Source organism: Mesoplodon mirus, assembly GCF_964341445.2.
Source record: "Mesoplodon mirus genome assembly, chromosome: 18".
NCBI classification, from domain to species: Eukaryota; Metazoa; Chordata; class Mammalia; order Artiodactyla; family Ziphiidae; genus Mesoplodon; species Mesoplodon mirus.
The window spans coordinates 44,065,121-44,090,534 of record NC_138994.1 but is presented as its reverse complement, the minus strand read 5'-3'; the positions used below and the strand labels follow the sequence as shown (position 1 = coordinate 44,090,534).

General features: G+C 43.9%; 1 protein-coding gene across 1 annotated transcript in view; it reads left to right on the top strand.

Moving 5' to 3' along the window:
* The window catches only part of ADPRM (ADP-ribose/CDP-alcohol diphosphatase, manganese dependent), a 321,096-nt gene that overhangs the window by 289,850 nt on the left and 5,832 nt on the right, over positions 1 to 25,414 (top strand). Inside the window, exon 8 of the mRNA XM_082605554.1 lies at positions 23,379 to 23,495. The gene's annotated coding sequence lies outside the window, so the exon portion shown is untranslated. The remainder of the gene's footprint in view (positions 1 to 23,378; positions 23,496 to 25,414) is intronic.

Here is a 25,414-nt window from a genome sequence, read left to right as displayed (position 1 = left end):
CCAAACCTGGGAAAAGCTAGTGTCACCTAGAGAGAGCAGAAAGTTCTTCTAGAGATGCTTAATAATAATCGCTATTACAATTTCCACATTCATCCTCTAAAGGGAACAGTTGATGATGATAATAATCATATTATTAATAACTTCCGTTTGTGGAGCATTCACTCTGTTCCAGGCGCTTACCGTCTCACCCATAACTCTGTGAGGTTAGTTGATGGAGCCAACATCTTCGACAGAACCATTCAGGGGCAAGCTCACGTTTTCCAGCTCTTGGGCTGTGGAGTTATTTGTGTAGCTGGTAGGGACCCCCTCTCCTCCTCAGTGTCCACGTACATCTTGTCAATTTACCGCCTTGCTTAAAGTTCCGTAGAAACCTAACCCAGGAGACTCACCCACCCAAAAGCCTGTGTGCCACTCCTGACTCGGGGTTCTGTCCCGGTTCACCAGCTGCCCAGTCGCTGAGCTACTTCTGTTCTTTCTGGGACCATCCCAGCCATTCTCCAGCCAAAAGGGATCCCTACACTGAAGGGAAACAATGCCTTTTAGCTGGTAGAGACCCAGGCACGAAAGCACGCCTGTGGATCCTGCAGTTACTGGGTACCCTAAGAAGAGTGCGGGAGAGCTGTTATTTCCCAAACTTCAGCTCTAATATATCTGTTACATCTTCCTAAAAAACATGAAGGTGGCAAGTCCAGAGGCCAGGCATACAACTTCAGTGACATGAGAGAAAATGTAGGTCTCAACCTGGGGATCAATTTCAAAGTGGGAGGTGTGGGGGATATGGACAAACTCCAGGTACCATTCATCAAAAGTCTGATCTCAGCCTCAGAATTAGGGTCGATAACATGTAGGGAGACAGGGCATGTGGCAGTGGAGGTCCAGGATGCTGTGGGGTTGTCTAGTTGCAGGACACAAAGAGCCAGTGGTGGGCATCTAGGGCCAATTACAAGAAACTCAGACCCTCCAAGTGGGTAACAGCCAGTGACTCCATCACAGGGAGAGAGATGGCCTGGAGGGATAAGCAGATGTAAGGTGGATGGGATTTAAAGAAATACTGATCAAGGAATTTCTCTGTTTGGTCTCTTTAAGGATAAGGTTGATTCCAGAATCTATGGAGTGGAAGAAAGTACTTTCACAGCAGATCACAGGGTAGAGGAGATTCTGGTTAGAAATTTAGAGATCTCTAAAAACACGGGCCAAACAGAATTTTCCATCATCTGCCTCAAGACGCTGTCCCTGGCCTCCCTGCCAAAGGTTGATCGCTACATCTTCCTCCCTGTTTGACCATGGGAGATGTAAAGAGAAAACTCCTCTGTGTTCTGTCTGCTCGCAGAAGACTCTCAATACCTCTGGTTACCAAAGGTGTGTAGGTTTTTCCCACACTGGGCAGTTCTCCAATCCTCTGCCACCAATTTAACTCAATTCAGAAGCTGTCTATCTGGAGTTAGCACAGACCTCACAGGCTCAGTCCCAAAAGACTGCTCTTACTTCAGACGCCTTCGCAAGTCGAGGTTGTCACCAACTGGCTATAAATCAGAGGTTCCCACAACCCTCTCCTAAAGCACCATCCTTTGCTAGAATGGCTCACAGATCTCAGGAAAACACTTTGCCTACTAGATTACTGGTTTATTTCAAAGGATATAAGTCAGGAACAGTCAGATGGAAGAGATGCAGAGAGCAAGGTGTGCGGGAAGGGGCGCGGAGATTCCACGCCCTCTCTGGGCTCGCCGTCCTCCCCAAATCTCCACGCCTTCATCAACCTGGAAGCTCTTCAAACCCCTCAGCTTGGATTTTTTTATGGAGGCTTCATTACACGGGGATGCTTGATTAAATCACTGGCTATTTGGTGACTGGAGTAAATCTCCAGCCTCTCTTCTCTCCCTGGAGGTCAAGATGGGGAAGGCACAGGAGGCTGAACATTCCAACCCTCTGATCACCTGGTTGGTTCCCCTGGCAACCAGCCCCATCCCTAGGGGCTTCCCCAAAAAGTCACCTCATTAACATAAACTCTGGTTTGGCTGAAAGGGGGCTTGTTATAAATAACAAAAGACACTTTTATGGCTCTTATCCCATAGGAAATTCCAAGGGTATTATTAGGAGCCCTGTGCCAGGAATTCTTTGGGTGAAGACTAAAATATATGTTTCTTATTATAAATCACAACATCACAGGAGGCTGAGTGTGGGAAGGGTCTTTCCAAGCTGCACCCAGTGTGCGCTCACCCATGTGTCAAATCCCCACATGCCCCACTCTTCCCTAACTCTGATGTCCTGCTCCTGTCTGGTCTGGAGCATACCTTGAGGTCTACCTGATTCCAGGTCCAGGCCCAGCTCACTCAGATCGATTTGACAGCTGCCCATAAGGACAGCATTCTCAATGCCAGTGTCTTCATTTCTCCAAGTGCCATTCACGTGGCCCTGTTTTCCGACATGAGCCTCTAGTATCAGGAATGATGGCCTCTGTAAAAGATGCCTCACAGCCTGTGATGGTAACTCATCACAGTGACACAAGGAGACACTTTGCTCGTGAAATACAGCAGAGCCCTTTGGAGAGAAATGATCTTCCTGAAGCATATTCGAGAAAGCCAACTTGACAGACGTTGCAATTCGCCTGGCCTCAGACACATCCTGAACCTGTCTCTTTCCGTGTTCTTGGGTTTGTTCCACGTGCCGCGTCTCACCAAGTACCTTCTGGCCTCCTCCATGTACGGCGAGGGCTTCTCCCCGGGGAGCCCCAGCACACACTCTCAGAGCCCCAGAAGGACTCCGGTGCGCGTTCAAGGTCTCATGACGTCTCCTGTGCAGAACTGAGCACAAGGGCAGATTGTACGTGGGAGGAAATGTTCTCTTGGTGTCTGCTCTAAATGTTGTTTCTGAGTTCCTCGTTCCAACAGAGGGAAATGAATGGGGATTGCCTGAACTACACTTGAGCTGAAACAAATGAGATAACTGGGATTATGGGGACTCTGCAGAAAGAGTTTTCCTTTTTCTCTTTTTATCCCTAACTAAGATCTATGAGTAAGTTAGTGGACAGTTTGCTGGCAGACCTTTTCCCACCCTTCCCTCTACTCTGCTTCTACTGGTCGGCCCCCACTATGGCCCCAGCTTCTGAGCTCTGGAAACATCTGTGGTCCCGCCCCTACAGTGGCGGTGACCTCCACTGTCACTAATCTTGACTTCCCACTCTTCTAACACCTGTGTAACCAATTCCCTGAATACAAGTCCTTCTGTTTTAAAGACCTCTAGTTCTTCCTCTTTTTTGGCTGGTCAAGTTCTTAAATAATAGCTAACACTTTTATGGCATTAGTGCATGCTTTACGTTATTAATTCATTTGATCCTCTTAACTTTCCTCATGAAGTGGGTACTGTCATTCTCCCCATTTTACAGATGTGGAGACTAAGGAATAGCCAGGTTCTATGGTAAATTAGTGGTGGAGCTGGGGCTCAAGATGGGTTCTGAAATCCATGCTCTAAAAACACAACATGCAACACACACACACACACACACACACTCACAAATTATCTTCAATCACAGGATTTTTGAGCAAGGGCACATTAGGGTAATGGTTCTCAAAGTGCAGCTCCCAGACCAGCAGCCTCACCATCACCTAGGAACTTGTTAGAAATGCAGATCTTAGGCTCCACCTCTGACCTACTGAGCCAGAAATGGAGAGAGGGAGAAACACTCTGTGTTTTAACACGCCCTGCAGATGATTTGGATGCTCGTAAAGTTTGAGAACCAGTGCTTTACAGCATGGTTCCATCCTTGGATGCTGAGGTCTTGGAACAGTTCCTGGGCCACTGTGATTCTCTTCCTGGAAACCAAACAGCAGTTGATTTGCCTCCCTCTCACCTCCCCTGCTTCCATCACTTCTTGTTCTACTTGGCATGGCTCCTTTAAGTGGCTACACATATCCTTTCATCCTGGACAAGATACTGTGGTAGGCAGGATCATGCGCCCTCAAAGATGTCCACATCCTCGCAGTGGTTAAGAATCCGCCTGCCAGTGCAGGTTCAAGCCCTGGTCTGGGAAGACCCCACATGCTGTGGAGCAGCTAAGCCCGTGCACCGCAACTACTGAGCTTGTGCTCTAGAGCCCGCGAGCCACAACTTCTGAAGCCAGTGCGCCTAGAGCCTGTGCTCCGCAACAAGAGAAGCCGCCGCAATGAAGAGTAGCCCCCACTTGCCACAACTAGAGAAAGCCCACGTGCAGCAATGAAGACCCAATGCAGCCAAAAATAAATAAATAAATAATTTTTTAAAAAAGAGAGAAATCTTAAAAAAAAAAAAAAAAGTTGTCCTTATCCTAGTTCTGGGGCCCTTTGAATATGTTATGTTCCAGGCCAGGGGGGCTTAAGATTGCTAATCAGATGACCTTAAAATAAAGAGATTATCCTGGATTATCAAGGTGGGTCCAGTGTAATTACAAGAGTCCTTAAAAGGAGAAGAGAGAGGCAGAAGAATCAGAACAAGAGAGATGGCTGATTTTGAAGATGGAGGAAAAGGATACAAGCCAAGGAATGCAAGCTGTGTCTAGAAGCTAGAAAAGGCATGAAAATGGATTGTCTCGTAAAGCTTCTAGAAGGAACTTAGTCCTGCTAACCCCTTGATTTTAGTCTATTGAAACCCATTTTGTACTTCTGACCTCCAGAACTATAAGGTAATAAATTGTGTTGATTTAAGCTCTGAGTTTGTGGTAAATTGTTATAGCAGCAGTGGAAAACTAATACACGCTCCATAAAAGACATTCTAGGGCGTATCTGACAGCTGTGGTCCTAACCACCCTTTTCAACTCATCTCTCACACCTCTTCCTTTCCCAGTCTTGTCCTAGCTTTTTGCACTTCCAAATCTGGGTCGATATTCCCCCCCTGTGCTTTGCCTAAATCCTGTCGCTGTGTCCTCTGGAACACCCACTCTAAGACCAGCTATCTCCCCTCTAACTTCAGTCTTCTCGTGAAACATTCCTTATCTGATGCTGGACACCCTCTGAAAGCCCTGGTGTCTCTGAAGGCCACTCTAGCAGGCGTTGAGTTTTCTTTCACAGCCTGAGGCCTTCAGGGTCAGGAAGTAATTTCAGTGTCCTCCTAATTCGCCATTGCCACCTGCAGACCATTTGCTCCTCTCCCTCCTACAAAAACTCTTTCTTGTTTCACGTTCATGCTACACAGCTCTCTTACTCTCTCTCGCTTCTCATTCCTGCCATCTATTAGCCAGTCACTGCCCATCACCCACTGAAGATGTCAGGTCTTACAGTCTTCCTGTCCCCTCTACTCCTGCCAACATTCTCGATGAGAGGAACATCTCTGGCGATGACCCAAACAGCACCCTGGCCTCTCAGTCCCTTGATTCATCACCTCCAAAGATATCTTCTAACTCTACATCATCTGCTGTCTTCTGTGGTCACACCTAGTCCCTCTCACCCCCCGTAACCGTATCTCCCTCAAAACTCAAACTTTGAGTTCAACCCTTTAATCAACATTTCTGGGTCTTTTACTCTGGTTTCCCCCAATGCTACAATCCTTTGATTTCATGGGGACTTTCAAACCTTATCCTCACTTTTCTAATCGCCCAGCTACAAAACCGTGGTTCATTAGTTTAATAATCACGTCTTTGCAAATATTCCCAGTCCCTTGACCTCTCCCCTCATCTCACTGTCTTGCTCACATGGTAAATTCCAGCCACGGTGGAACCCCACATTCCTGCCTTCTCCATGCCATCACGTGAGCATCTGAGCTTTGTGTAGAAAATCACAGATCCGGGTTAACTTCTTTGCTTTAAAAATCACAGCTGTTATCCCCATGGCAGCCCTCCATTCTGCCTAATGCATGTGTTACCTTTCACTGCTATATTCTCTTCTCCACACCCTGAGATGACTATTTCAATAGTTTCCTTTTTGCTCATACCTTCCCCACCCTCTCCTCTCCACTCTTGGTTGGTGATCTCCCTTACTTACTGAGAAAATGTAAGTCATCAGGCAAAAATGCTCTCAACTTCCCATCAGCAAATCTGTTAAGTGTTCATTTTTACCCACTAGCCCAAATTGCATCCTTCCACTGCTGTCCTGAGTGCCAGTCCCTTTTGCTCACCCAAGGAATTTACTACTTTGGCTTTCCTTTCTCTTTCCCTTATCATAGGTCTTTCTGGAAGGAAATCTATGGCTGTAAATGCTTATATTAGACACAAAGAAAGGTCTAAAATCAGTTGTCGAAGTGTCCACTTTCAGAAATTATATAAAGGCTTGGAAAATAAACTGAAAATAAGTAGAAAGAAAGGAATAATTGAGATAGCAGAAAACAATGAAATTGGAAAACAATCAACAAAGCCAAAAGTTAGTTCTTTTGATCAAAAGATTAGCAAAACTGATAAACCCCAAACAAGACTGATTAAGGAAAAAAGGGAATGAACACAATTGATCATACCAGAAACGAAAGTGGGATTACTATTACAGATTGTATAATTATCAAAAGGATTAAAAGGGGATGCTGTGAATAGCTTTATGTCAACAAAATTGACAGTGTAGATGAAATGGCCAGTTCCTTGAAAAACTCAAATTATCAAAATGGACACAAAACAGCCTTCTGATCTACCAAAAAAACCTAATCTGGTTATGAAAAACCTCAACGTGGAGAAAACTTCAATCCCAAGTGGTTTCACTACAGAATTTCGTCAAATATTTGAGGAAGAAATAAGACCAAGTTTACACAATCTATTTCAGAAAAGAGTGATGAACTAATATTAGAGGCAACAAAGAAGCAAAAGAAGTCAGACACAAAAAAAAATGTGGTTTTTATTATTTTATTTAGATGAAGTTCTAGAATAATTTAAACGAATTTATTGTGAAAAACTTCAAAACAGTGGTTTCCTCTGCTGGGGTAAGATTAACTAGAAGGGGATGCTAGGGGAATTTCTGGAATCATAGGAATGGCTTACATGGATGTCAAAATCATACATTATGCATTTCAACATACGTAAATTGAACGAATAAATGCTCAAGAAGAGCGGAGAATAGGTGGAGACAGGGATGAAACAGACTGGCAGAAGTCGGTTGTTGAAGTTGGGTGGTGGGTAAATGGGGTTTTTTTACCTTATTCTGTTTGTGTTGTGTATGTTTCAGATTTTCCATAATAGTTTAAAATGGAGTAATCATGAAGTTTGATTTTGTAAAGTGAGATATTATATTTGTATATCACACCATTTCAAATCTGCATACTTCAGATTTGCACAAAATAGAATACATTTTTAATTTCCTTCCAGTCTTCTTTGGAGAATTGTCCTGACCAGTACTGAATGTAAAACTTTGCACCCATCTTTCCTCCTCACCTCATACTGTAAGCATCTTTGCAGTGTTAGTCTTTTGTGATCATCACTTTTAACGGCTAACCCTCTGACTTCTTAATGCTGAAACTCAAATTTTATCTCATTATTTTACTTACATTGAATGTTAGTGCTACTCAGAATAATATAGCTTGAGTACATCCCTCAGGAATACACATTTAACTATTTATGTTCTGTATGCCCACCTTATAAAGAAAGATTGAAGGTAGCCTGAAATACAAGATAGAATACATTCAAAACAGAATACAAAAAGAAAGAGAAACAAAGTCAAAGATGGAGTTGAATCAAGGATATTTAAGGAAGGACAAATCAGACACCCTCCTTTGCTAAAGTAACTCTCAACAAAACATCCCCAGAACATCTAACTTTGAGCAATGGTGTTTAGCGTGTGTATTGGTTGGGGTGGGGTTATAAAAGACCAACAAAGTCTCTTAGAAGAAATAGTTATTTTGAACCATTAAAAAGTTAGGGAATATCTACACAATTGATAACTTTAGAATAGTTGAATAACTTGAGCTGTTGTTCAGAATAGCTTCTCATCTTAGAATGGCTGAGAGAGAGGCAAGAGACAGGAAGGGGTTCAGACTCCAGCTCTGCGGCTTTACAGCCGATTATCTTGAGAAAATGACTTCATCTGTCTGATTCCTCAGATCTTTGTAAAACTGAGGGCAAAAAACTGCCACCTTCTAGTATCGTTGTGAAGACTTATCACGGATTCAACAAATATTTATTCAGACACAGTCGGTGGTGGGTAGCATTCCTGTCCCATAAGAAGGGATGGCAATTAAGTTTCTGTCCTTCTGAAGCTTACCTTCTAGTGGGGTTGGAGACTTAGGACAAGGAAATGAGTGATGTCATTTCAGACAGTGACACTTCTGTTCAGGAAAAGAAAGCAAGTGATGGGGCTACAGTAAGAGGGATGTGTGCCCTTTCTATGTTGATCAGGGAATTCCTCTTGAAAAAGAGCCTATTCTTTTTTTTTTTTTTTGGCTGCGCTGGGTCTTCATTTCTCTGTGAGGGCTTTCTCTAGTTGCGGCAAGCGGGGGCCACTCTTCATCGCAGTGCGCGGGCCTCTCACTATCGCGGCCTCTCCTGTTGCGGAGCACAGGCTCCAGACGCGCAGGCTCAGTAGTTGTGGCTCATGGGCCTAGTTGCTCCGCGGCATGTGGGATCCTCCCAGACCAGGGCTCGAACCTGTGTCCCATGCACTGGCAGGCAGATTCTCAACCACTGCGCCACCAGGTAAGCCCCCTGGCAGGAGTTCTTTAGACCCAACCAAGTTGTCAATTACTTGCTGCGCAGTCTTAATTTGGATGTTTGGTGGTCATCTGGGTGGATCTTTTCAAGTCCAAAGAGATAGAGCAATAGGAGAATGAGAAAGACTGAGGGGGAAAAGCCTTGGCCTCAGTGCGCTTCTTCACGGCCAGAGAACTGGTCTCTGCCAGATCCTGCAGGCAACGTCAGCTGCCACTTAACGGGCTACTTGAATCTACATGGTTCAGGATAAGTCCCAGCCACCCTTCAGAGGGGAGCCATAGCCCAGTAGGCGGATTGAGATTATGGCCTTTGAGGCCCCGCATTGGGTGCCAGAAAAGATGTTGCAGGAAAGAGAGTGGGATGCGAGAGGATGGTCACATCCCAAGTCATGTCTGAGTCCCTGGGATGGCCGCCAAGTGTGGGTTCTTGGCTTTGTGCAGGCAAGAATTCAAGAGCAAGACATAGTAAAGTGAAAGAAGGTTTATTCAGGGAGATACACACTCCATAGACAGAGTGTGGGCCATCTTGGAAGGCAAGAGGCCAAGAGCCTATTCTTAAAGGGATCTGAAAGATGAAAAGAAAGGTAACAGGGAAGAACCATCTAAGCAAATGAAACATTAGCAGTGAGCCTCGTGTTCTGAGACACAGGGAGAACCCAGTGAGGCTGGATGGAGGGGGTTTCCACGGAAAGAGATGGGGCTGCAGAAGGAGACAGGGCCAGAGCTCCTGCCACCAGGGGAAATGGCCTGGACTTTGTTTCAGGAGTAAAGGGAGGCCATCAGAGAGGATTTCAGCAGTGGAGTTACGTGATCCGATTGATGTTTTTAAACCACTGTGTGGAGGATGGGTTGTAGAGGCCCGAGAGTGGAGGCAGGGAGGCCAGCGAGGAGGCTGTTACATAGGAGATGCTTAGCCCAGTGCCTGGCACATAACAAGCACTCACGAAATGTTAGTTAATTTTAATTGGAGTCTGTAGCCCTTCGTTTTTGAAAAAAGACATGAGCTAGAAGGGCCAATTATCTGACTAGAACATCCTCTACCTGCAAAAATCAGGTCTTCCCGTTCTCTGTCACAGAGATACGTCCCTGTAGCTCACCAAGCCTGGAGGCTCGGGGACGTGGCAGCTTGGTGAGGCTGCACGGTATTCCCCAGAACTCCTTTTCCCGGGTGTTTCTGAGGATGGGCTCACAGAGCCCACACAGGGCGGAGGAGGAATGGCAGCCACGTGGAGGCTCCCACCTGCTGTCCCTGCTCTGCCCTCTCGCCTCATCCGCGGGAGGCCACAGCCACAGCTGCTCCTCCCTCCCTGGCCCCTCCGGCAGCGTCTCCAGCTCCTGGGCCAAGGGTGGGTGCTCAGCCCCCTGATCTGGGTCCGGCTTCTGCAGACGCCCACCCCTCCCAGCTCAGAGGCCACAAGAACTGCTCTGGGTTTCTCTTCATCCTTGTGGGCCCAGCTCATGCTTGTATTTGACCAGATTCATACCATGCCTGTGGTGTGGGTATATCTATAGAGACAGGCAGACAGACAGACCACAGAGAGAGTTATGGAGTTATACAGAGAGAAAGCTATCTATCTTCTATATTCTGTCTGTCTATCTACCTATCATCTGTCTATACTAGCGTATTAGTGGTGGTGCTTCTCCAAACGATCCCTCATTGATCCACCAAGAGTGGTATCAGATCAAAGAGAAAAAATAATTTTTTAAAGACCCCCAAAATCCCCGAATTACACCTGAAAGTCTCCAGGTGTCCTTCAGAGGACCCTGTACAACCAGCAGAGCTCCAGGCATGAAACAGGCCTGTAATAAATATTCCCGAAAGCGGGGGGCCGTGGGAGAGGCGGGGTTCAGCTCTAATGCCCTTGGCAGGTTACAGTTCAGGTAGGGCTGAACTGTGGGATCTGACACCATCTCCAGGTAGACAGTGTCAGAACTGGGCTGAATTGCAGAACACAGAACAGGCGTTGGAGGACTGCTTGTTTAGGAACCCCGCCTCCCAGCACACACACTGGCACACACACCGAATCTTAAGTGGCCTTGAGGGTTGCCTCAGGCACTGTCACCAGGAATCCGATAAGTCACTTAAAACTTGCCTCATCCACAGTCTATTGGAAGGCTGCTGAGACCAAGGAAGAGAGATGTGGTCTTAATGGTTTGGGTAGTTATGCAAAATGTGGATCATCAGGCATTAGAAGGGAACCAAGGGTGTGACATAGGCCAAGCAGCATCTCTGCTTAACTCTACTAACCAAAGTGTGTTTTGAAGACAGACTTCTCTATGGCAGCTTCCTCAATATAAGATGTGCAGGTGGTTTCATCGTGCAAAGACGGGCAGCATGAAAAACAAATCAAAAAAATAAGGAGAGAGGGGGCTTCCCTGGTGGCACAGCAGTTGAGAATCCACCTGCCAATGCAGGGGACACGGGTTCAAGCCCTGGCCTGGGAAGATCCCACATGCCGTGGAGCAACTGGGCCCGTGAGCCACAGCTACTGAGCCTGCGCGTCTGGAGCCTGTGCTCCGCAACAAGAGAGGCCACGACAGTGAGAGGCCCGCGCACCGCGATGAAGAGTGGCCCCCGCTCGCTGCAACTAGAGAAAGCCCTCGCACAGAAACGAAGACTCAACACAGCCAAGAATAAATAAATAAATAAAATTTTAAAAAATAATAAAAAAATAAGGAGACAGGATTGTGTGGGATACTTACAGATACTTTCGAGTTTCTGTAAAGTTTTATTTTTAAAGCACCCAAAGTAAATGGCAAAATGTTAACATTTGTCAAATATCAGCAGTGAGTACATGGATGTATGTTATATTATTTTCTGCACTCTTCTCTGGGTTTGAAATATTCTATAATAAATGATTTTTTTAAAATCAAAAATCTAAAAAGTATGTGCCCCATGGAGTTAGTCTCGGCAGTTGAAATCGGCAGGATCAGGTAATGACCACAGATGGAAACGACCTCCTCCCTCCTATTCAGTTTTAAATATTTATTATGTCAGCTGTCAGAAAAATGAACTGTGGAACTTTTTTTGCAAAGAGTTGGTATAAATTGGCAAGCCTTATCTTTGTCAGCCTTGGGGGTTTACTTGGTTTGTATGATGTATTTTTTTCTTGTTTGGGTCTGTTCTGACTTAATTCTTTAAAAGTGGGATATAACTTATCTTTACATGTACATTCCCCTGCCAATGCACATTTGTTATGGCTGGATCTGTGATTTCATTTCATACATTTAAACATTATGGATTCCAGTTATTCCATGGAAGAACTGATTATTTGTTGGGAACTGATTGTTACATTAAGTAGCATGTCTGATGATACCTTCCCTGGTATCACTATGGAGTGATTTCTTCCCAATATGATAAATGTGTGCCTTTGTACAGCAGATATCTTAACAAATGCATAGGTCAAATATAGAATTTGAGATAGCCTTATTATTGACAAAAGAAAACAAACAACAAACAGCCTTGAGGAAGGACTGAGTCAAGCTTTTAGATCTGGTGAGGTCAGATTCTGCACTGCAGTTACTTGAGGCATGGGTCTAGAAGTAAGGTTAAGGGGGCTTTGTAAACTAGGAGTAGTTTTGGCTGCAAGTAACAGGATGCCTGGTTTACAGAGGCTGATGCCTAAAAACACTTGGTTATCTCACAGAGCACAGAGTCTGCAGGTGGGAAGCCCAGGACTGGCTTAGCTGCTCAACCATCCTGACAAGGCCCAGGCTCTTTCCATCTTTCTGTTCTGCCAACCCCAGTATGTGGCTTGTTGTTCTTATGGTTGAGAGATGGTTGATGTAGCTACAAGCAGCAAGACTGCTTTAAAGGAAGGAGGCAGAGGCTGGGAGAAATGGAGAAAGCCAGGGTGGGAGAAAAACAAACAAAACCTTTCCTCCAATGGTTCACTTCTTTTATCAACAAAGGAATAACTTTTACAAAACCTTCCAAGCAGACTTGATCCATGATTTGCCTGGGCTTGGTATATTACAACCCTAAGAAAATCAGGGCTGTTTTAGCAAAAACTAACTGTAGAGGAAGAGCTATTAAATTGATAATAAAGCTTAATGCCTTAAATTTTGTATATCCCAGGTCAATTTTGGACTGGGGAATGGTAATAGCGCTCTAGAGTTGTTTTGAAACCTATGGTGAATAAAGCAAACGGCTTTTTTTTCTTTTCCCCTAACAAAGCTATTTAAGGAACTCACAAAATAATAAACTTCAATTTTTGCAGACTTATTAACCTTTACTGGTTTTTTAAAACAGCAAATGAAGAGGCAAGGATTCCTCAGCTTAGAGTGACAAACTCACCCCAATTCACCCAGGACTTCGTCCGTGTTAGCACTGCCAGTCCATCATCCTGATAAACCCACCGGTCCTAAGCAAAAAGAATCTGAAGAAGTGATGAAAGGTATTTGATAAAGAAACGGAACCTTGAGAAGGTTTTGCAAAACCCGGAGGTTCTAGACATTGCATAATGCAATGAAAGCATATGAATGGGGGGCTTAAGCAATCATGGGGAGGCTCACAGTCAGAGAGTTAAAGGAACTAAAGGATGACTTGAAGTTATAAAAGCAAAGGCCAGGAGTGGGCAGTGGGAGGCCACCTTACAACATGCCTTCGAAAATTCACCATTTGATATGTGCTCAACAGAAATGGGTAAAAGACAGAGCCCCGTGATATGTTTCTGGAGACATTTTGACATTGCTCCTTGACCAGCAGTGCATTTGGTTGAGTTTATCAGCCCCCGAAATATAATCAAATCTATGCTACATCTTTTCCTGAGATAAGAGATATTTGATCTTTTAGTTCCTTGATTTTCCAGACCAGGGATTCTACTCAAAGGAAAAGGAGGTTTGTTTTGCCTAATTCTAAAGGGATCCTATTCTGATTCTCAATTATATTCCATTTCTTTAACCTCAGCTCACAAATAATTGTAATGTAAGGAATGAATTTCATGTAAATAATCCATTATGGGATTTTGTTGGGGAGCAGATGTCTATTTTAAAGATTTCAGTTTCTCCCATTTCCAAAAAAAAAAAAACCAGGTCAGTGTTTACACATTCTTGGCATTCTGTCACCTACCTCATCTGTCATAATTTTTCAGAGAAAGTATTGATTCCTCAGTAACATCTGCACATGCCTTTGATTTTGAGGCTGCAATTTCTAAGGTGCGTGTCCCTTGGATTCATTGAGTCTGATGAGGAGTCCTCTAGGTAGCTTTCTTCCTATTGGGGGCTTTAGCCATCTCATACTCATGGTTCGTCTAGCCTTCCTGATTTGAAGATAATTTCCCTAATGGATAAGAGAAAAGAACAAAATAGAGGTTGAATAGCCTTTTCCTCTGTCATCAGTTGATGTAACAGCACCCGTCCCCAAGTGGTCTGATTAAATGTAATTAAAGTAAACTCTGGATTCATTTGAATGACTTTCATATCTTGGGCTATATGTTTTCATTTTTCAGCTCTTTTTAAATATAGGCTTAGATTTGCCCCAGAAACTGAGGACAGAGAAAAATGAAAATGTGTTACTAAGGGAATAGAAGAAATAACTCATACATTTTAAGGAAATTGATTCTTTGTGGACGGATATTTATTGTGTATATATATAATCAAGCCAAACAAATGGGTTCAAGATGGGGAAATCAGTCAATCAGCAGAATGCTCCTCCCCCCACCCACCACCCCCCTGACATTCTGCATATTGGCGGGTTCAGGGACTGCTTGGCACACAGGACAAACTGTGCTTTTATCAGTTGGGTGTAGATTTACCACCTTGATTAGCCAATTCTCCTGAGAGACCTCAGGGGCAATAATAGATCAAGTAGCCAAAAAAGTTATCACTGGAGAAGGCACTTCAAGTTTTTCCTGCTTCCATATACTTCTCGCCAATGCCTTGAGTCTTTCTCAATTAACTTAATTCAACTAACAATGTAGAACATTACATGTTAATGAAGCCCTGTATTTGGTGTTATGAGTGAACAGTGTTGAAGATTACAGAACTCCTACCTTGAGATCCTTACATTCCTGGGCAAACTAGGACAGATTTGTGCACAGACAGCTTGAGATGTGGTAGAATGTGGGCAGATCCGTAAGGCAAGGATCTAGTGAAAGAAGCAATCAGTTAGCTTAGGGGATCAGGGAGGCTTTATGGGCAAGTATGAATTGAATAGACCTTGCCCTGGGTCACTTGGTAGAATTCTGACAGTGGAGGCAGTGCCCAGAAAGTCATTCCCAATAGGAGACCCAGTGTGACCCAAGGCGTAGAGGTAGGAAACTGCGGAGTGCGTCTGGGGACTCAGAGAAGTCTAGTGCATCGAGCAGGGTTTGCAGAGATTGCGGGTATGTGATCTCACTGTCGTCATCAGTGTCTTCCCACAAGTGTGGCTGCAGGTCAGCCACAGCAGCATCGCCTGAAGTTAGTTAGAAATGCAGAGTCTCAGGCCCTGCCCCAGACTTACTGAGTCAGAATCTGCATTTAAAAAGATCCCAGGTGGGGGGGCTTCCCTGGTGGCACAGTGGCTGAGAGTCCGCCTGCTGATGCAGAGGACACGGGTTCGTGCCCCGGTCCAGGAGGATCCCATATGCCGCGGAGCGGCTAGGCCCGTGAGCCATGGCTGCTGAGCCTGCGCATCCGGAGCCCGTGCTCCGCAACAGGAGAGGCCACAGCAGTGAGAGGCCCGCGTACCGCAAAAAAAAAAAAAAAAAAAAAAAAAAAAATCCCAGGTGATTTGCATGCGCACTGCAGTTTGAACAAGGTGATCTTTAGAGAGCATCTGTGTTGTCTTTAATTTGCTGTCCTTCGCCTCATGTGGAAGCCATACTGTCTATTTCCTTCTACCGGTAGCCACTTCTAAATCTTTTGAGAATCACTTAAAACCTGGATTTCCTGACATTTCAACTTGAATAATGCAACCGTTACTACTGGCTCCTTGTCAGAGAGGAATTTAGCCCCTTTTCTTTCTTTCGATCTCCTCCTGCCCACTGCCTCCTTCTTTTCTCACTCTTTTGTGCCTCCCAAGGCTACTCCCTAAAAAGCCTGCATACAACTCTCTGTCCCGGAGTCTCCATCCAGGAAACCCGATCTAAGACAAGAGCTAAATCTTCAGCAGAGGGAAGTTACTCTGCTTTAGGAAGGGCAATCGTGAGCCTCTGGGGAGAAATCGGGAGGAAGAAGCTACGCAGAAGAAAGAAGATGAATGAGAGGCAGAATGTGGGCACAATGGGATGCTACTGCTTTCTGTGACTCCCCGAAACTTTAGTTAAGTCTGTAAGAGTCATGGCATGTTAGGGCTGATGACATTTCTTGTGGAAACTGGTTAGGGTCTGATTTCTATACCCGTTAACACAAGCAAGACAGACACCTCGGTCAGTTGCTCAGGCAGGGCGTTCCCAGTTGGGATCTGAGTTCCATTTGGGGACACTTTTCTGAATAGCTCAGATTAGGGTGCAACCTCCCAGTTCATCTCAGACTAAATCTTCACCCTAGAAGAGACCAGAACTGCATCATCGCCATGGATGTTAAACTTTTCGACACGTGGTAGAGGAAAATAAAGATGTGGCTTGAGAGGGGACTGAGGAGTCCATCTCAGATTCAAAAGGGAAATTATGAAGACCACTCTGCGGCCAGTCCTTTTAGCCAAGAAACGATGCAAATCCGCCGAGGAATCGCCAAGTATGCATGTGTGTATTTTTAAGGGATTAGGACCAACCTTTATAGGTGGATGCCCAGAAGAAAGCACGTGGATCCCAACATGAGTTGGAGTGCTAACCCGTAGTTTCCACGCTGCCCAAGTTCAACAGGACGGGAAGCAGCACGGACTATGCGGGTGACAAGCATGATTCACTGCAGCTGTACTCGTCAGAGTCTCTGCAGGAAACCGAATTCACTGCAGATGGTTCAGATGAAGAGAAATACATGAAGAGACCACTCCCAGAGAGCTAGCCTGGGTTTGGGAGACAAAAAGGGATGAGGAGTTACCCAGACACCAGCAGCAGAGAGAAGCCATGGCCATCCCGGGGGCTGAAGCCAACATGGGGAGGAAGTTTGTTCACAGAGCCCATAGGAGTTGGAACAGTAGAGGAGGGACCACCTGGGGGGCTGCAGTCATGGAGGGAAGCCGAAGTTGAAGTGCCCGAGATGGGAGGATGAAGGAAAGACGTATCCTGACCTCCCTTTCCTGCAGTTTCCAACCTCTTGCCCAAATTTCCTATCAGTTGAACCCAATCAGAAACCATATGGAAAGAGAGCCTTGGGCGATATGGGCCACAGAGCAGAGCAGAGAAAGGTGGAGAAGAATCTGTTGGAGGTTGGTGGAGAAGAGTCGGCAGATGGAGAATAATCGCATAGGGCTGCTGTCTGGTATGAAGTTCTGCTCTTAAAAACAAAACAACGCAGTAGCCTCCAGCATGTGGGTTTGGGACAGATTATTCCAGCAGACACATGCTAGGAAAGATTGGTTGGCAGGAAATCACAGCTCAGACGGAGATCCATGCAAGGTCCCGGGTCTGGCCCTGGAGAAGAATGGGCTTGTGTGATGCTTCTGGAGGAGGTGCCGTGGTGGGCTTGCAGCCAGGCTTCTGATAGCACAGCGACCTGTCTGCATCTCACGTTTTGTCATCTCAGAGTTGGTCCACTGCTTTGCTTGGCCGGATGCTAAAGGATTCTCCTGGCATCCATCTATCCCTGGCTTACTGCCCTCATTGCTACGGTTGAGGACAAGGTTTACTGAGTAGGTTTGGAAAACACTTTCTGTCTCCTGCTGGAAAGCTCTTTTAATAGGTCATGGTCCTGAGGGGGCCACACAGGCCTGTCCATATCGTCAGAACCTAAGGAGAACCTATTCTCTGCTCATCTTATCTGCAGAGAGTAGACCTTAGTGCCCTGAGAAAGCTCTTAGAGTTTGCAGAGGTAACTAAACATCTAAAGCTATAATTCTCGTAAGCCAGAAAGAGAAAATACATATCATATATTAATGCATATATGTGGAATCTAGAAGAATGGTACAGATGATCTTATTTGCAAAGCAGAAATAGAGACACAGACATAGAGAACAAACATATGGACACCAAGGGGGAAAGGGGTGGTGGTGGGAGGAATGGTGAGATTGGGATTGACACCTATACACTACTGTGTATAAAGTAGATAACTAATGAGAACCTACAGTATAGCACAGGGAACTCTACTCAGTGGTCTGTGGTGACCTAACTGGGAAGGAAATCCAAAAAGGGGGGGATATATGTGTACCTATAGCCGATTCACGTTGCTGTACAGTAGAAACTAACACAACACTGTAAAGCAACCATACTCCGATAAAAATTGTTTAAAAAATCTTGAAACAAAGATGTAATTTCACTAGCTAACCAGTCAAAAAATAAATAAATAAAGCTGTAATTTCTCCATCTTCTGCATATCTCTCCAAGGGAGGACAATGTGCTACTCTTCGGAGGTTGGAATCCTTTCAAATGTCTTTCTGCACCTTTGAATTCCAGGATATGAAGTCATTTCTACCACTTTAATATATGTCTTTCTGTCCTCATTGCTACCTTTATGTCTCCCCTGAAACACCATGGCCTTGTCACTGGTTTTGATGTCTCTGGTGTGGCCCTCTATCTCCATGCTGCAACTGGAGGCATCTTCCCAAAATGCAAGTTTCATTAAAGCATGTCCTTGCTTAAAATCCTTCAACAGTTCGCCATTGAAGATTCTAGTAGATGCTTTACCGCCTGGCCACCGCCCACCCTCATTCTCATCTTTCCCCAACATCAGCTCTCCACCCAACACGCACATGCACACACACACACACACTACCATCCGCCACACACCATTCATTACTATGTTTCAATTCTACTGGACATCCCTCATTCTTCTCTAAGACGTCAATATATGGTCTCTTGAATTTTCTGACTCAGGGTATCAAGATGTAGAGACCCATTTCACTCCCCTGGGTTTCTTTTATAAACATCTTGGAAGAAAACTGCCTGAAATGTTTGCTACAAATGAAGTGTGTGATCTTCTCATTAGTTTCTTTCTTTCTTTTAATCATCCTAAAAGGAGTCTCATAAGTCACGCTTAGGATTTACTGGGGATGCATAATAATGAAGCCAGTCTCCTGATTTAGCAACACTCCTGGGATTTCTCCATCTCCCACTGCAGGGCACAGATGCTGTGCCTGAGAACAGATCAAGCTGGAGGCTTAGAAACCAGGGCTGTCCTGTTGATGACTTCAAGTGGGAAGAATGAGCAAAGCAATGTACTCAGGGAGATTTTTCAAGTATTAACAGAGAAAGGAGTTTAGAATGTCAGGACACTGGGCTTAGACTGACATTTTGTATGATTATTATTGAATATGTAACCAGAAAGTAAAAGCTCTGCATTAAAAAACAAAAAGAGGGAAACCTTTTATTAATACTGGTTCCTAGAGAAATTTACTTGGGAGCCTCAATTTTTTTCTTTCTTTATTTTTAAAATTTATTTATTTATTTATTTGGCTGTGCCACACGGCTTGCGGGATCTTAGTTCCCCAACCAGGGATTGAACCCGGGCTACGGCAGTGAAAGCGCCGATTCCTAACCACTGGACCACCAGGGAATTCCCTTTAGTTTTTTTTTTTTTTTTTTTTGCTGTACGCGGGCCTCTCACTGTTGTGGCCTCTCCCGTTGCGGAGCACAGGCTCCGGACGCACAGGCTCAGCGGCCATGGCTCACGGGCCCAGCCGCTCCGCGGCATATGGGATCCTCCCAGACCGGGGCACGAACCCGTATCCCCTGCATCGGCAGGCGGACTCTCAACCACTGCGCCACCAGGGAGGCCCTCCCTTTAGTTTTTAAAGAGATAATATAAAATCTTCAGGGACTAAGCACTATTCTAGGTGCTGGGGAATAGAGAAATAAACAGAAAAGACAATGTCTGTGCTGTCATGGGATAAGACTGGGAGAAAACAGACACATAATTATACAGTGTTGGGTCAGTTAATGTAAGAGCTGGGAGGGAAGATAAAGCAAAAGTAAAATGATAGTGTAGGATGGGACAGGGTGACTATTTATAAGGGCTAATCAGGAAAAGCCTCTTTGGGGAAATGAAGTGTGTTCAGAGACCAGATTGAAGTGATGGAGGGGGCTCTGCAAACATCAAGGGAAACAGCGTGCCAGGAAAGGGAACAGCAGGGGCCAAGGCCTTGATATGTTCAAGGAAGGACAAGGAGGCCAGTGTGGCCACACGCCATGAGCAGGAATGGTGAGAAACAAGACCAGACAAGCAGCCAGAGCTGAGATCCTGTAGGCCTTGAGGGCCATGGTAAGGATTTTGGATGCTACTGGGTCAAGGGAAGCCATTGGAGGATTGAGAGCAGGAGGAACGTGGTTGGTCAGTGTTTTCAGAGGATTGCACTGGCTTCTGTGTGGGGAGTTCTCCCCGTAGGGGGGAAGAGAGGAGAGGAGTAGCAGGGACACCAATAGGAGGATGTTACAGGTCTGTGTGGCATGTTAACATGGCATGCACTGAGATGCCAGTGGTGCAGAATGTGAGATGTGGTTGGATTCAGGATGTATTTGAAGTAGGTTAGAAGGATTCTCTGTTGAATGGGATGAGGGTCTGAGTGAAAGATAATCCAAGATCTGTGTCCTGAGCAAATGGGTAAATGATGTTGCCCTTTACTGCGGGGGTACCCAACAGAATTGGGGCAAAAATTAAGAATATGCTTTGGATATTTCAACTCTCAGCAGCTTATTAGGCATGAAAGTAGAAGTGTTGTTTGGGTAGCTGTATATTCAAATTTAGAATTTGGGGTGAAGATTGGGACTGGAGAGTTTGTCAAGTAAATTCAGGATGCGTTCATAATTAAAATTATGAGTTTTAATTTATTTTATTGAAGTATAGTTGCTGTACAATATTACATAAGTTCCAGGTGTACAATATAATGATTCACAACGTTTAAAGGTTATACTCCATTTATAGTTATTATAAAACATTGGCTATATTCCCCATGTGGTGCAATATATCCTCGTAGCTTATTTTATACCTAATAGTTTGTACCTCTTACTTCCCTACCCCTATGTTGCCCCTCCCCCCTTCCCTCTCCCCACTGGTAGCCACTAGTTTGTTCTCTATACATGTGAGTCTGCTTCTTTTATATTATATTCACTAGTTTGTTGTATTTCTTAGATTCCACATATAAGTGATACAGTATTTATGGGTTTTGATTTTTAAAATTCTTTAGGGTATAAGGATGGAGCATAGAGGAAGTCTAAAGTGCTAGGTCAGGGGGAGGAGGGGAATACATCCAAAGAGACTGAGAAGGATGGCCAGCAGGTAGTAAGAAATGTAGCCATTTGGACTCTCAAAGCCATGTGAAAAAGTGTTCTAAAAAGGAGGGAGTCAAAAATAATGTTTTTTAAATCAGGTCCATCAGGATGACTACTATTGAAAAAAGAATGGAAAATAACAAGGGTTGGTGAGGATGTGTTGGAACACTGCTGATGGGAATGTAAAATGATGTAGCTGTGATGGAAAACAATATAATGGTGCCTCAAAAACATAAAAATAGAATTACCAGGTGATCTAACAATTTCATTTCTGGGTATATACTCAAAAGAATTGAAAGCAGGGACTCAGATATTTGTACACCTATGTTCATAGCAGCATTATTCACAGTAACCTCAAATTGGAAGCCACCCAACAGATGAATAGATAAAGTATGTGCTATACATACAATGAAATATTATTCAGCCATAAAAAGGAAGGAAATTCTGACACATGCTACAACATGGATGAACCTTGAAGATATTATGCCAAGTGAAACAAGTCAATCGCAAATGGGCAGGCAGGAACCTTTTCAGGTGATGGAAATGTTCTACATCTGAATTAGGTTATGGTTGCACAGCTTTATAAATGTATTAAAAATTGGCGACTCACAAGGGGCATATTTTATGGAGTGCAAATTATACCTCAAAAAGCTGCTAAAATTGTTTTAAAGATTTTTTTTAGAAAGAGAGAGTACTGTGTACTAACTGCTGCTGAGAGACATGATGAGGAAACGGAGAAGAGGACAAGCAGGGCGTTAGTGCCTTGACAAGAAAGGTCCATCCATTAACTTTAACAAATTAGCCTCTCCTCTTCCTATTTATACAAATAACACATGTTCATATCAGACAACTTAGAAAGTACAAAGAGAAAGAAAAAGAACATCACCCATAATCCAAAGACAACCACCATTAACATTTTGGCCAGTGCAACTTTTGAAAACTTTTGTCATGTTCTGGCTGACATTATTTCCAAACTTTTATGGAAAAAGGGAATTTCCTGGAGGTGGCGCCAGGAATGTGCATTTTTAACAAGCCTCTCCAGGCAATTCCAATGCATATCAAGGTTTAAGGACAAGCAGCCTAAAAGAAGAACATGGCTACTCCAATGGAAATGCTCCCTTTACATAAAAAGGAAAGAAGAACTATCACAGATTGGTCACCAATTTAGAACATGTACCACATCCCGCAGGATGGAGAAAATAGTGAGGCAGAGGCTGATGAGATGCTCACGAACCCACTTCTTCCTTCTGTCAATAAGTTAAATGATAGTTCCCAGCCTTCCTGACAGTGGTCAGAGGACCCGCTACTGAGTTCTGGCCAGTGAAGTGTGGGCAGAAGGAATACTGGCCACGTCTGGGCTTGGCTCTGAATCTCCTGTGGGATCCTTCACTTTTATCCTCTTTGCTCTTCAGCCATCAGAGCACAGAACATCCAGATGGGTTCTTAGGGTTAAGAGATGATGGTATAATCACATGGGGGAGGATTTTGAGTAACTGGGCAGAGAGAAAACCCTGTTCGCAGAGAGCTCTAGCTTAGGAAAAGCAAGGGAAAGATGCTTCCAAAATGGGGAAACCACTGGAGATGTGCCTGGCCACACCCCTCTCTATCCTGCCAGTAGAGGCATCTGCCCCCTCCGGAAATGTACTGGCTCAAGAGACTTGCATAGTAAATCAAACTGGGAAAATTGTTATCAGGCAGACATGTCAGAGAAGGCAAGGACAACCATACAATACATTCAAAGGGATAAAGGAGGAAAACATTAAGAGAGACTATAACACCTCAAACAAAGTGAAGTTTGGGGGAAATACTCCTGGGAGAATTGTAGGAGGACTGTCTCTAGTACAGAAAGAGCTGGTGTTCACCTACTATGCACAGGTCTGGCTGGTTAATTACACCTAGTTTCTAGACTGATGGATATTCTATCATTCATGGTGCCAATGACACAATGAAAGTTGATAAATATTTTGCACATCCCTTCTGGACGGGGAGAGAGGGCATGCAGAAAGAAGGCAGGCTCTCTGGAAGACCTTTTCAAAGCTGGGAGCATTCCGAAGGCAGTGGAATAGCTGGAGGAGCCCCACGAGAGTCCTCAGACAGCATTAGAGGGCTTTATGATGGCTTGACAATAGAAAGCTACCTTTGCTCAGTAACGTGGGATTCCCAACCTTCTCAGTCCATGCGCTAGCCCCCTCCAAACTCATGGTGGAAGAATCCAATGTGCAGTTCCATGCTATCAAATGCATGCCAGGCAATCACCTATGAGGGGCAAAATATGAAGGACCTCTTGGCTTTCAAAATAGCACAGCCATTTAAGTCACCAGAGGAAGTCAAATGGCTTAATTCTGATTATTCTTTGGAATGCCTAGAAAGTACCCTATAGTGGCGTGCAAAAGACCAGGGAACGAGGACTCTTTGGGGAAAGCCCCAGTAGTCAAACTGCCTGCCAAGAATTGGCAGCAATAACTAAAAGACCAAAGTCATTAGTCTCTTTCTCTTTATTTCCAGATCATTTGCCAGTTTTCCCAACACCATTTGTTGAATAATCTACCCCTTATTTACTGATCTGAAATGCCAGCTTCATCATGAAACACATTCTCATATGGTCATGGATCCATCACTGAGGTTTGTATTTTGTTTCTTGTTATTCTCTGTGAAGTACAGAGTTTGAAACATATCATTTATTTATTTATTTATTTATTTATTTATTTATTTATTTATTTATTTATTGTATAGCACAGGGAACTATATTCAATACCTTCCATTAACCTATAATGGAAAAGAATCTGAAAAATTATAGATATATATGTATATGTATAACTGAATCACCCTGCCATACACCAGAAACTAACACAACATTGCAAATCAACCACACCTCAACAAAAAATAATTCATCAAGCTTAAGATTTTAAAATTGCACTGTGTGTAATTTATACCCCAATTTTTTAAAACACAGACTAATATATGTATACATACCATATGCACATTATATAAACACACATATATAATATATATGTATGCATTTTATATATATAATATATATGTCTGTAGGTATATATTTTATAAATATATGTATTATATATTACATACATGTTACCATTTCCAAATCTAATCAAGAAATTATTCTTTTGGCTACTTTTTTTTAAAGATATTTTTGATGTGGACCATTTTTAAAGTCTTTATTGAATTGTTACAATATTGCTTCTATTTTATGTTTTGGTTTTTTTTTTTTTTTGGCTGTGAGGCATGTGGGATCCTAGTTCCCCAACCAGGGATCGAACCCACACCCCCTGCATTGGAAGGTGAAGTCTTAAACACTGGACTGCCAGGGAAGTCCCTTGGCTACTTTTCTTTTACTCCTGGGAGTTTTGATTTTTTATTTTTTACCATCTTTATTGGAGTATAATTGCTTCACAATGGTGTGTTAGCCTCTGCCCTGCAACAAAGTGAATCAGCTATACACATACATACATCCCCATATCTCCTCCCTCTTGCGTCTCCCTCCCACCCTCCCTATCCCACCCCTCTAGGTCGTCACAAAGCACCAAGCTGATCTCCCTGTGCTATGCGGCTGCTTCCCACTAGCTATCTATTTTACATTTGGTAGTGTATATATGTCCATGCCACTCTCTCACTTCGCCCCAGCTTACCCTTCCCACTCCCCATGTCCTCAAGTCCATTCCCTACCTCTGCATCTTTATTCCTGTCCTGCCCCTAGGTTCTTCAGAACCTTTTTTTTTTTTTTTAGATTCCATATATATGTGTTAGCATACGGTATTTGTTTTTCTCTTTATGACTTACTTCACTCTGTATGACAGACTCTAGGTCTATCCACCTCACTACAAATAACTCAATTTCGTTTCTTTTTATGGCTGAGTAATATTCCATTGTATATATGTGCCACATCTTCTTTATCCATTCATCTGTCAATGGACACTTAGGTTGCTTCCGTGTCCTGGCTATTGTAAATAGTGTTGCAATGAACATTGTGGTACATGTCTCTTGTTGAATTATGGTTCTCTCAGGGTATATGCCCAGTAGTGGGATTGTTGGGTCATATGGTAGTTCTATTTTTAGTTTTTTAAGGAAGCTCCATACTGTTCTCCATAGTGGCTGTATCAATTTACATTCCCACCAACAGTGTAGGAGGGTTCCCTTTTCTCCACACCCTCTCTAGCATTTATTGTTTGTAGATTTTTTGATGATGGCCATTCTGATTGGTGTGAGGTGATACCTCATTGTAGTTTTGATTTGCATTTCTCTAATTATTAGTGATGTTGGGCATTCTTTCATGTGTTTGTTGGCAATCTGTATATCTTCTTTGGAGAAATCTCTGTTTAGGTCTTCAGCCCATTTTTGGATTGGGTTGTTTGTTTTTCTGATATTGAGTTGCATGAGCTGCTTGTAAATTTTGGAGGTTAATCCTTTGTCAGTTGCTTCACTTGCAAATATTTTCTCCCATTCTGAGGGTTGTCTTTTTGTCTTGTTTATGGTTTCCTTTGCTGTGCAAAAGCTTTTAAGTTTCATTAGGTGCCACTTGTTTA